General features: G+C 47.4%; 1 protein-coding gene across 1 annotated transcript in view; it reads left to right on the forward strand.

Moving 5' to 3' along the window:
* Positions 1-4,828: 4,828 nt before the first annotated feature.
* Positions 4,829-12,607, forward strand: part of ston2 (stonin 2) — a 56,380-nt gene continuing 48,601 nt past the window's right edge. Inside the window, exon 1 of the mRNA XM_055863828.1 lies at positions 4,829-4,910. The gene's annotated coding sequence lies outside the window, so the exon portion shown is untranslated. The remainder of the gene's footprint in view (positions 4,911-12,607) is intronic.

The following is a 12,607-nucleotide window of genomic DNA, read 5'->3' on the forward strand; positions in this document are numbered from 1 at the left end:
CAGCTGTCCATAGGTTACATAGGATGCGTCCCAAATGGCACCCTATTCCCTTATATAGCACACTACTTATGAACAGGGCCCATGAGGCCGAGCAGGGCCCATAGAGCACTGGTGAAAAGTAGAGCACTACACAGGAAATAGGTTGACACTGTACAGCAGTGGAGGCTGGTGGGAGGAGCTATAGGAGGACTGGCTCATTGTGATGGCTGTTATGGAATACATGGAAATGAGTCAATGTGTCTGATACCTTTCCATTGATTCCATTCCAGCCATTACAATGAACCAATCCTCCTGTAGCTTCTCCCATTGGCCTCCACTGGTGTACAGTATGTACAGTACATTTACAAATGCATGTCTAGCAATGAGCTAACCAAGCAGCAACTTGGTAGATGTTGCCCTCAGGCACAGATGGACTTTAGGATCTCAGATCAGCCTGTACTGCACCAATTTAAACTTCAGACACCATGAGGAGAAAACAGCAATCTGACCATAGATCAGTACGAAGGGAAATTAATTCTACTCCTCCCGTGGATGCTAACCATTTAAGGCACTAGATATCTAGCTTTGCCAGAGCAACTTTATCTTATTTAGTGTCGTGTAAGGAGCCAAAATGTATCTTAGCAGGTGGTCTCCTCAATTGAGTGTGTGTGTGTGTGTGTGTGTGTCTGTGTGCGTGTCTCTGTCTCCCTCCCCCCCTCCCTCCCTCTGTGTGTGTGTGCGTGTGTGTGCGTGTGTGTGTATTTGTTTGACAGCGAGAGAAGGGGAAGTCACCCCTGAGCTCTTGCCTCTGTTCATGGTGGTAAATGTAGATTGCGTCTTCCGACAGATAGGCTAACCTTGAGGGGCTCACCTGGGAGGCACAACACAGACAAAGAGAGGAGATTTAGTGTGTGTGTGCATGCATGTGCGTATGTGCGTGCTTATGCACGAGCGTGGGTGCGTGTGTATCCAGGACTGTCATTTTCTCCACCAGTTTAAAGGCTGAGGGTGGAAAGAGGTTTGCTTTCCCTTTCATGTGGATAGATAGATAGTAAGTGGTTCCCTGTAGACGTAAATCAAGTTCAAGTAAAGGGGGTCATTTTCTCCTTCTCTCTCTCACTCTCTCTCTTTCTCTGTATGTCTCTCTCTCTCTCTCACACATTCTCTCTATGATACCTGATACATGCCTTATTCTGTCTCCTCCCTCCCACTTTCATGAGTCTCCATCCCATTTTCTCTGTCCCTCCCTCCCTCGCTTTTTCCTTATTTAACCCTCTTTGCCCATGCACAGCATCTATATCCACTTCCTCTCAGACGATAGTCTTGCAATATAGCTTTATTCAGTGGGAGAAAGGGGCAAGTGTCAATCGACATACAATTAATACATAACGGGAAAGATTCCCATGACTCTGGCGCTATCTACTGGCAAATGAGAAATACACTCAATATTGTTGTTGATAAAGCGTCCTTAATTTCAAACCCACCAGGTGCCGCTAAATATCTACTGAATTTGTCAGTAGACCTATGCTACTAGTTTATGAAAAACACGTCTAACAGCCTTATCGCACTGTCAATTGTGGCAAGGTGAAATACATACCAAATACATTTTGACAAAGGAAAAAAGGATGTGTAAAATATTACACGAGGTCTGGGAATATAACAAAAAGAAACATTGGCCTATAGGCTACATTTTAATCAGTAACTCACTTTATTGCAAAATAAAGACACCACAGTGACACTGAAACAGTGCGATAATACACTACATGGCCAAAAGTATGTGGACGCCTGCTCGAACATCTCATTCCGAGATCATGGACATTAATATAGAGTTGGTCCCCCCTTTGCTGCCTCCTTTCTTCTGGCAAGGCTTTCCACTAGGTGTTGGAACATCGCTGCGGGGACTTGCTTTCATTCAGCCACAAGAGCATTAGTGAGGTAGGGCACCGATGTTTGGCGATTAGGCCTGGTTCGCAGTTGGCGTTCCAATTATTCTCAAAGGTGTTTGATGGGGTTGAGGTCAGGGCTCTGTGCAGGCCAGTCAAGTTCTTCCAGACTGATCTTGACAAACCATTTCTGTATGGACCTCACTTTGTGCATGGGGGCATTGTCATGCTGAAACAGGATAGGGCTTTCCCCAAACTGTTGCCACTAAGTTGGAAGCACAGAATCATCTAGAATGTCATTGTATGCTGTAGCTTAAGATTTCCCTTCACTGGAACTAAAGGGCTGAGCCCGAACCATGAAAAACAGCCCCAGACCATCATTTCTCCTCCACCAAACTTTACAGTTGGCATTATGCATTCGGGCAGGTAGCGTTCTCCTGGCATCCGCCAAACCCAGATTCGTCTGTCAGATGTCAGATGGTGAAGCGTGATTCATCACTCCAGAGATCGTGTTTCCACAGCTCCAGAGTCCAATGACATCAAGCTTTACACCCCTCCAGCTGACTCTTTCCATTGCACATGGTGATTTTAGGCTTGTGTGCGGCAGCTCGGCCATGGAAACCCATTTCATGAAGCTCCCAACGAACAGTTATCAAATCAAATCAAATGGTACTGGTCACATACACATGGTTAGCAGATGTTAATGCGAGTGTGGGTGAAATGCTTGTGCTTCTAGTTCCGACAGTGTAGTAATATCTAACAAGTAATCTAACAATTCCCCAACAACTACCTAATACACACAAATCTAAAGGGGTGAATGAGAATATGTACATATAAATATATGGATGAGTGATGGCCGAGCGGCATAGGCAAGGTGCAATAAATCAAATAAAAGTTTATTTGTCACGTGCACCGAATACAACAGGTGTAGACCTTACAGTGAAATGCTTACTTACAGGCTCTAACCAACAGTGCATTTTTTTTTAAGTATTAGGTGAACAATAGGAAAGTTAACAAATAAAAACAACAGTAAAAAAGACAGTGAAAAATAACAGTAGCGAGGCTATATACCGTAGCGAGGCTATGACAGTAGTGAGGCTACATACAGGCACCAGTTGTCGGGCTGATTGAGGTAGTATGTACATGTAGATATGGTTAAAGTGACTATGCAGATATGATAAACAGAGAGTAGCAGTAGCGTAAAAGAGGGGTTGACGGGTGGGTGGTGGCGGGACACAATGCAGACAGCCCGGTTAGCCAATGTGCCGGGGAACTGGTTGGTCAGGCTAATTGAGGTAGTATGTAAATGAATGTATAGTTAAAGTGACTATACATATATGATAAACAGAGAGTAGCAGCAGCATAAAAGAGGAGTTGGCGGTGCACACAATGCAAATAGCCCGGGTAGCCATTTATTTACCTGTTACTCTGTCTTATGGCTTAGTGGTAAAAACTGTTGAGAAGCCTTTTTGTCCTAGAATTGGCACTCCGGTACCGCTTGCCATGCGGTAGTCGAGAGAACAGTCTATGACTGGGGTGGCTGGGGTCTTGACACATTTTAGGGCCTTCCTTTGACACCGCCTGGTGTAGAGGTCCTGGATGGCAGGCAGCTTAGCCCCAGTGATGTACTGGGCCGTTCGCACTACCCTCTGTGGTGCCTTGCGGTCGGAGGCCGAGCTGTTGCCATACCAAGCAGTGATGCAACCAGTCAGGATGCTCTCGATGGTGCAGCTGTAGAACCTTTTGAGGATCTGAGGATCCAAGCCAAATCTTTTAAGTTTCCTAAGGGGGAATAGGCTTTGTCGTGCCCTCTTCACGACTGTCTTGGTGTGTTTGGACCATTCTAGTTTGTTGGTGATGTGGACACCAAGGAACTTGAAGCTCTCAACCTGCTCCACTACAGCCCCGTCGATGAGAATGGGGGCGTGCTCGGTCCTCCTTTTCCTGTAGTCCACAATCATCTCCTTAGTCTTGATCACGTTGAGGGATAGGTTGTTAGGTTGCACTACCCGGCCAGGTCTCTGACCTCCTCCCTATATGCTGACTCGTCGTTGTCGGTGATCATTCCTACCACTGCTACGTCATCTGCACACTTAATGATGGTGTTGAAGTCGTGCCTGGCCATGCAGTCATGAGTGAACAGGGAGTACAGGAGTGGACTGAGCACGCACCCCTGGGGGGCTCCTGTGTTGAGGTTCAGCATGGCAGATGCTGTTTCCTGAAGTCCACGATCATCTCCTTTGTTTTGTTGACGTTGAGTGAGAGGTTGTTTTTCCTGACACCACACTCCGAGTGCCCTGCTGTCTCGACGTTGTTGGTAATCAAGCACACTACTGCAAACTTGATGATTGAGTTGGAGGCGTGCATGGCCACGCAGTCGTGGGTTAGAAGGGAGTACAGGAGGGGGCTGAGAACGCACCCTTGTGGGACCCCAGTGTTGCGGGTCAAGTTCCTGTGCTAATATTGCTTGCAGTGGTAATTTGGAACTCAGAGTGGTTCCAGAGGCAGTTTGGAACTTAGTAGTGAGTGTTGCAACCGAGGACAGACACCCTACGCACTTCAGCACTTGGCTATCGCGTTCTGTGAGCTTGTGTGGCCTACCACTTCCAAGCCAAGCTGTTGTTGCTCCTAGACATTTTCACTTCCCAATAACAGCACTTGCAATTGACCAGCCAGCTCTAGCTGGGCATAAATGTTTGTCTATGGAGATTGCACGGCTTGTGCTCAATTTTATATACATGTCAGCAACGTGTGCTGCAATAGCCGAATCCACTAAGTTGAATAGGGTGTCCACATACTTTCGCCATGAAGTGTATAATAATGACTTCCTCTTCACACAGATTTAAAAAATAGTTGTTTTATTGTTCACGTCGACGTGTGAGTATTTCACGTTTAGCGATTGACCAATCACAAGCCGCGAGGGAAGCGCATGGTGCGTGCCCAATCCTTTCGCGTCACCGGTCTCACTCTCCGCGTCTCGTTCTGGTCGACAGTCTGGCCCAATGGAACACGGAGAGACTACAGCGCATATAACACCAAACAATATCGGTACGTAACATTTAATCATTTGTTTATCCCGAACCATTTTATATCACCTTTCCCTGTAAGGCTACAGGGCTACATTGTTGCCAAGTGTTGCTATTTCTCGAAGTTAGTAGAGGCTCTGATTCGTTGTGTGTGTGTGTGTGATACAATGTTGCGTGCAAGTGCGACAGGGCAAATCAGGTTGGTCAGTTGATCAACAGGTTGTTGCAGAGAAAGCCAACTGCAGTGAGTGTCGATCGAGAATCTGTCCGTAACCTGGTTGGAGATTGAGAGGAAGTTATTATTCTGTACCAAGACTGTGGGCAAACTTGAGTCTCTTGATCAATGCTTGCAGGATTCTGTCAATAGTTGAAGAGGAGTAGCCTAAAGCATGTTTTGGTATTGGGTTATGGCCGCTAAATACATCCCACACTAACTGGTCTATATAGTTAATGGAATACACTAGACTATTTGGCCTACAGTTTAAATTGTGGAATAGTAGGCTACGGTGATAAATTGTCATAGCTTTCCTACATTGCGCTACCATATATGCCAACACAGGCAGAAAGTAATCTGAAGCAAAGTAAACAGACTCACATACAGACCAACTGCTGTAGTGCTAGTTATTTAGCATGTCCCTGTGGCTCTATGTCAACATTATGCCAGCATTATGTTTACATAGTGGAGGGGGGTAGGGTGCATGCCACAGCAGAGAGGAGGAGGAGGAGGGGGGGGGGGAGGGGGGTCGGGGTCACTGCCGAATGCTATCACAACTATGTGACAGACTTACTGCTGGAAGTGTGTGTGTGTGTTTAGACACTACCCCCACACAAACACATGGTTGACAGTGCATGTCTGGACCCTTGGCCTGGCAGTGGTGTGTGTGTCTAGGCTGGGCGTTGAGTCAGGGTTTGGAGTGCGCCCAGGCTTAGAACAATTCTCCCCTCTGTTCTCCTCCTTCGTTGACTCCCTCTATCCCTCTCTCCTTCCCTAGCCCTTCACACTCTCCCCCCTCTATCCCTACTTTTGCTCACATCTCTATACCGTACGCTCTATATCATCTGTATTATCACTCCGTCCCCTTATCCCTTCATTTACCCGATCCTGTCATTGCATATTAAAGGAAAGAACCACCACCCCATCCAGCCGTTTATACTGCATTCATTTCATTGGCCATGAAGGAACACAGAGCACAGGAGAGGAATCACCGAAGACAATTCAACCAGAGCCCTCCATTGGATTACATGGTTGTTTTGGTTAGGGTTCATGTCTGCTAGCAAAAAAATGTAGCCTACCCCTTTTGGAAAACAGATTTGAAGAGGCTTCCCAAGGAGAGACAGTCTTGTAGATCATTCGATTTGTTCAAGAACCAAAGTCCGGTCTAACCGTGTGTAGTCATTCATTGCATCGTTATTTTGGGTCAGAGACAGAATAGTAGAGTAGGATATGAGTTGACGTGAGTACAGTTTTGAATGCTTCACTACCTGCCCAATGAGCTGAGAGAGCTGCTGAAGAGCAGTGGGCTAGTCTCTCATAATCACCTTGATCTCTTCAGTTATTTAACATTTACATTACATTTAAGTCATTTAGCAGACGCTCTTATCCAGAGCGACTTACAAATTGGTGCATTCACCTTATGACATCCAGTGGAACAGCCACTTTACAATAGTGCATCTAAATCTTTTAAGGGGGGGGGGGCAGAAGGATTGCTTTATCCTATCCTAGGTATTCCTTGAAGAGGTGGGGTTTCAGGTGTCTCCGGAAGGTGGTGATTGACTCCGCTGTCCTGGCGTCGTGAGGGAGTTTGTTCCACCATTGGGGTGCCAGAGCAGCGAACAGTTTTGACTGGGCTGAGCGGGAACTGTACTTCCTCAGTGGTAGGGAGGCGAGCAGGCCAGAGGTGGATGAACGCAGTGCCCTTGTTTGGGTGTAGGGCCTGATCAGAGCCTGAAGGTACTGAGGTGCCGTTCCCCTCACAGCTCCGTAGGCAAGCACCATGGTCTTGTAGCGGATGCGAGCTTCAACTGGAAGCCAGTGGAGAGAGCGGAGGAGCGGGGTGACGTGAGAGAACTTGGGAAGGTTGAACACCAGACGGGCTGCGGCGTTCTGGATGAGTTGTAGGGGTTTAATGGCACAGGCAGGGAGCCCAGCCAACAGCGAGTTGCAGTAATCCAGACGGGAGATGACAAGTGCCTGGATTAGGACCTGCGCCGCTTCCTGTGTGAGGCAGGGTCGTACTCTGCGGATGTTGTAGAGCATGAACCTACAGGAACGGGCCACCGCCTTGATGTTAGTTGAGAACGACAGGGTGTTGTCCAGGATCACGCCAAGGTTCTTAGCGCTCTGGGAGGAGGACACAATGGAGTTGTCAACCGTGATGGCGAGATCATGGAACGGGCAGTCCTTCCCCGGGAGGAAGAGCAGCTCCGTCCTACCGAGGTTCAGCTTGAGGTGGTGATCCGTCATCCACACTGATATGTCTGCCAGACATGCAGAGATGCGATTCGCCACCTGGTCATCAGAAGGGGGAAAGGAGAAGATTAATTGTGTGTCGTCTGCATAGCAATGATAGGAGAGACCATGTGAGGTTATGACAGAGCCAAGTGACTTGGTGTATAGCGAGAATAGGAGAGGGCCTAGAACAGAGCCCTGGGGGACACCAGTGGTGAGGAGACAGATTCTCGCCACGCCACCTGGTAGGAGCGACCTGTCAGGTAGGACGCAATCCAAGCGTGGGCCACGCCGGAGATGCCCAACTCGGAGAGGGTGGAGAGGAGGATCTGATGGTTCACAGTATCGAAGGCAGCCGATAGGTCTAGAAGGATGAGAGCAGAGGAGAGAGAGTTAGCTTTAGCAGTGCGGAGCGCCTCCGTGATACAGAGAAGAGCAGTCTCAGTTGAGTGACTAGTCTTGAAACCTGACTGATTTGGATCAAGAAGGTCATTCTGAGAGAGATAGCAGGAGAGCTGGCCAAGGACGGCACGTTCAAGAGTTTTGGAGAGAAAAGAAAGAAGGGATACTGGTCTGTAGTTGTTGACATCGGAGGGATCGAGTGTAGGTTTTTTCAGAAGGGGTGCAACTCTCGCTCTCTTGAAGACGGAAGGGACGTAGCCAGCGGTCAAGGATGAGTTGATGAGCGAGGTGAGGTAAGGGAGAAGGTCTCCGGAAATGGTCTGGAGAAGAGAGGAGGGGATAGGGTCAAGTGGGCAGGTTGTTGGGCGGCCGGCCGTCACAAGACGCGAGATTTCATCTGGAGAGAGAGGGGAGAAAGAGGTCAGAGCACAGGGTAGGGCAGTGTGAGCAGAACCAGCGGTGTCGTTTGACTTAGCGAACGAGGATCGGATATCGTCGACCTTCTTTTCGAAATGGTTGACGAAGTCGTCTGCAGAGAGGGAGGAGGGGGGGGGGAGGGGGAGGAGGATTCAGGAGGGAGGAGAAGGTGGCAAAGAGCTTCCTAGGGTTAGAGGCAGATGCTTGGAATTTAGAGTGGTAGAAAGTGGCTTTAGCAGCAGAGACAGAAGACGAAAATGTAGAGAGGAGGGAGTGAAAGGATGCCAGGTCCGCAGGGAGGCGAGTTTTCCTCCATTTCCGCTCGGCTGCCCGGAGCCCTGTTCTGTGAGCTCGCAATGAGTCGTCGAGCCACGGAGCGGGAGGGGAGGACCGAGCCGGCCTGGAGGATAGGGGACATAGAGAGTCAAAGGATGCAGAAAGGGAGGAGAGGAGGGTTGAGGAGGCAGAATCAGGAGATAGGTTGGAGAAGGTTTGGGCAGAGGGAAGAGATGATAGGATGGAAGAGGAGAGAGTAGCGGGGGAGAGAGAGCGAAGGTTGGGACGGCGCGATACCATCCGAGTAGGGGCAGTGTGGGAAGTGTTGGATGAGAGCGAGAGGGAAAAGGATACAAGGTAGTGGTCGGAGACTTGGAGGGGAGTTGCAATGAGGTTAGTGGAAGAACAGCATCTAGTAAAGATGAGGTCAAGCGTATTGCCTGCCTTGTGAGTAGGGGGGGAAGGTGAGAGGGTGAGGTCAAAAGAGGAGAGGAGTGGAAAGAAGGAGGCAGAGAGGAATGAGTCAAAGGTAGACATGGGGAGGTTAAAGTCACCCAGAACTGTGAGAGGTGAGCCGTCCTCAGGAAAGGAGCTTATCAAGGCATCAAGCTCATTGATGAACTCTCCAAGGGAACCTGGAGGGCGATAAATGATAAGGATGTTAAGCTTGAAAGGGCTGGTAACTGTGACAGCATGGAATTCAAAGGAGGCGATAGACAGATGGGTAAGGGGAGAAAGAGAGAAAGACCACTTGGGAGAGATGAGGATCCCGGTGCCACCACCCCGCTGACCAGAAGCTCTCGGGGTGTGCGAGAACACGTGGGCAGACGAAGAGAGAGCAGTAGGAGTAGCAGTGTTATCTGTGGTGAGCCATGTTTCCGTCAGTGCCAAGAAGTCGAGGGACTGGAGGGACGCATAGGCTGAGATGAGCTCTGCCTTGTTGGCCGCAGATCGGCAGTTCCAGAGGCTACCGGAGACCTGGAACTCCACGTGGGTCGTGCGGGCTGGGACCACCAGGTTAGGGTGGGCGCGGCCACGCGGTGTGAAGCGTTTGTATGGTCTGTGCAGAGAGGAGAGAACAGGGATAGACAGACACATAGTTGACAGGCTACAGAAGAGGCTACGCTAATGCAAAGGAGATTAGAATGACAAGTGGACTACACGTCTCGAATGTTCAGAAAGTTAAGCTTACGTTGCAAAAAAAATAAAAAAAATAAAAGATCTTATTGACTAAAATGATATAGTACTGCTGGCTGGTGAAGTAGCCTGGCTAGCAGTGGCTGCGTTGTTGAAAGTGAAGCTGGCTAGGTAACCTCGACAATTTCTCTAAATTTCTCTAAACTACACAATTATCATGGATACAAGGATAGCAAAGACAACTAGCTAACACTACGCTAATCAAGTCGTTCCGTTGTAATGTAAGTTTCTACAGTGCTGCTATTCGGTAGAAGTTGGCTAGCTAGCAGTGTTAGCTAGCAGTGTTGGCTAGGTAGGAGGACGACAGCGCGGCAGGCGAAAATAGCTGGCTAGCTAACCGATAATTACTCAAAGCTACACAATTATCTTAGATACAAAGATAGCAAAGACAACTATGTAGCTAGCTAACACTACACAAATCAAGTCGTTCCGTTGTAATGTAATCGTTTCTACAGTGCTGCTAATCGGTGGCTAGCTGGCTAGCTAGCAGGGTTGACTACGTTACGTTACGTTACGTTAGGACGAGAATACCTGGCTAGCGAACCTCAGCGAACCTCGATAACTACACAATTATCTTTTATACAAAGACGGCTATGTAGCCAGCTAAGTAGCTAGCTAAGATCAAACAAATCAAAGATAGCAAAAAAGTTATCTCTCTCTCTCTCTCTCTCTCTGTGTGTGTGTGTGTGTGTGTGTGTGTGTGTGTGTGTGTGTGTGTGTGTGTGTGTGTGTGTGTGTGTGTGTGTGTGTGTGTGTGTGTGTGTGTGTGTGTGTGTGTGTGTGTGTGTGTGTGTGCACGCGCGCAATTGTTACTGTTAGGCTACTACTCAGTTTCTCAGATATGACACCTTCTTTGTCACATCGAAATCATGCAAATAAGCATGTCAGTTGTGTATTGTGGTGGATTTGGAACCATAGCGTCTTTTTGGAGTAAGTGTGAGGGTGTGGTCTTGATTGAAACCAAGCCTGGATGTTTGGTCTAGGCCAATACACTGTCGGTTATCATTAGAGACAGGGTGTGTACTTGGTCTGTGTAGCATACTATTGGAGGGAAAGAGAATCCACCAGAGAGAGGAAGGAAGGAGGGAGGGAGCTGGAGAAGTGTCTGTCTCTGTGAGAAAGAGGAGAGACATTGGCAGAACAGATGTGCATGGAAGGATACAGCCAGCCATCCTCCAGAGAAAATGAGCGAGACGGGGGAAAAAAGAGAAAATAGAAATGGAATGAGTCAGTATTGTTTATCGGGCAGTTACAGAGACTGTGTGTTTCCTTTTCACGTTTCCTGTCACTGTCGCCCCCCCCCCCCCCCCCCCCCCCCGTCCCCCGTCCCCCCTCTTTACCCCCCTTTTCCGCCCTGTATCTTTCTCCTACTCTCTCGCTTTGTTTTTCTCCACCTTGCTCTCTTGTATTTCTGCTGCCTCTCCCTGTCTTCTCCCCCCCTCTCTCCTCTCACTTTTCTCTCCTTCGGAGTGTAATATGGAAAAACGGAATGTGATGGTTTTCTGCCGAATATGTATTTTCCTCGCTCGCGACATTTTCCTGACCTTTCGAAGACTTATCTGTGACCTTTGCGGTGCACAGCCGACGTGCATCCTCTATTACACACACGGTGACTGTGCCCTGGTACAAAAAATATGTATCCTCACTATCCCCAGTATTACAGTGGGAACTTAGTGGTACTTCCAGTATTTCAAGAGCAGGAAAACTCCCATGCTCTTGTTAAGGAGGATTTCGATTTGGGATTCTCAGGAAAACATGATTTAATATCCGGTGAGAGTGTTTCCTAAGTAGTGGGATGGGGTTGGGGGGGGGACAGGACAAACAGGTTGATTGTGTCCAACTCAAACTGGGTTGGGGATATTTCATTTGAAAGGTTTTAGGTGGTTCACATCAGTAATAGTCAGGGAGCCACTGCTCCAGCCAATTACACTGTGTATTTGTATTTATTACGGATCCCCATTAGTTGTTGTCAAGGCAGCAGCTACTGTTCCCGGAGTGCAGCAAAATTAAGGCATTTGAATACAGTTAAAAAACATTACATGAGATTAGATAACAGATTTCCTAACACATTAAGTGTGTGCTCTACTACCACATACAGTATCTATAACACAAAATCCGTGCGTATGTTATCGTGTGTGTGTGCATGCGTGTCTGTCTTCATGGTCCCCGCTATTGCGTAATGTGTATTTTGTATCTATTTTTTTAAATCTGATTTTACTGCTTACATGAGTTACTTGATGTGGAACAGCATTTCATGAAGTCATTGCTCTATATAGTGCCTTCCATAGTCTGTTCTGGACTTGGGGACTGTGAAGAGACTTCTGGTGGCATGTCTTGTGGGTTATGCATGGGTGTCTGAGCTGTGTGCCAGTAGTTTAAACTAGAGGTCGACCGATTATGATTTTTTTAACGCCGATACTGATTATTGGAGGACCAAAAAAAGCCGATACTTATTAATCAATAAATACATTGTTTTTGTTGTTTTAATAATGACAATTACAACAATACTGAATGAACACTTATTTTAACTTAATATAATACATCAATAAAATCAATTTAGCCTGAAATAAATCATGAAACATGTTCAATTTGGTTTAAATAATGCAAAAACAAAGTGTTGGAGAAGAAAGTAAAAGTGCAATATGTGCCATGTAAGAAAGCTAACGTTTAAGTTCCTTGCTCAGAACATGAGAACATATGAAAGCTGGTGGTGCCTTTTAACATGAGTCTTCAATATCCCCAGGTAAGAAGTTTTAGGTTGTAGTTATTATAGGAATTATTGGACTATTTCTCTCTATATGATTTGTATTTCATATACCTTTGACTATTGGATGTTCTTATAGGCACTTTAGTATTGCCAGTGTAATATACACTCCAGCTATATACACTATAGCTTCAGTCCCTCTCCTCGCTCCTACCTGGGCTCGAACCAGGAACACATCGACAACAGCCACCCTCGAAGCAGCGTTACCCATGCA

This window comes from Salvelinus fontinalis, chromosome 15 (assembly GCF_029448725.1).
Source record: "Salvelinus fontinalis isolate EN_2023a chromosome 15, ASM2944872v1, whole genome shotgun sequence".
NCBI classification, from domain to species: Eukaryota; Metazoa; Chordata; class Actinopteri; order Salmoniformes; family Salmonidae; genus Salvelinus; species Salvelinus fontinalis.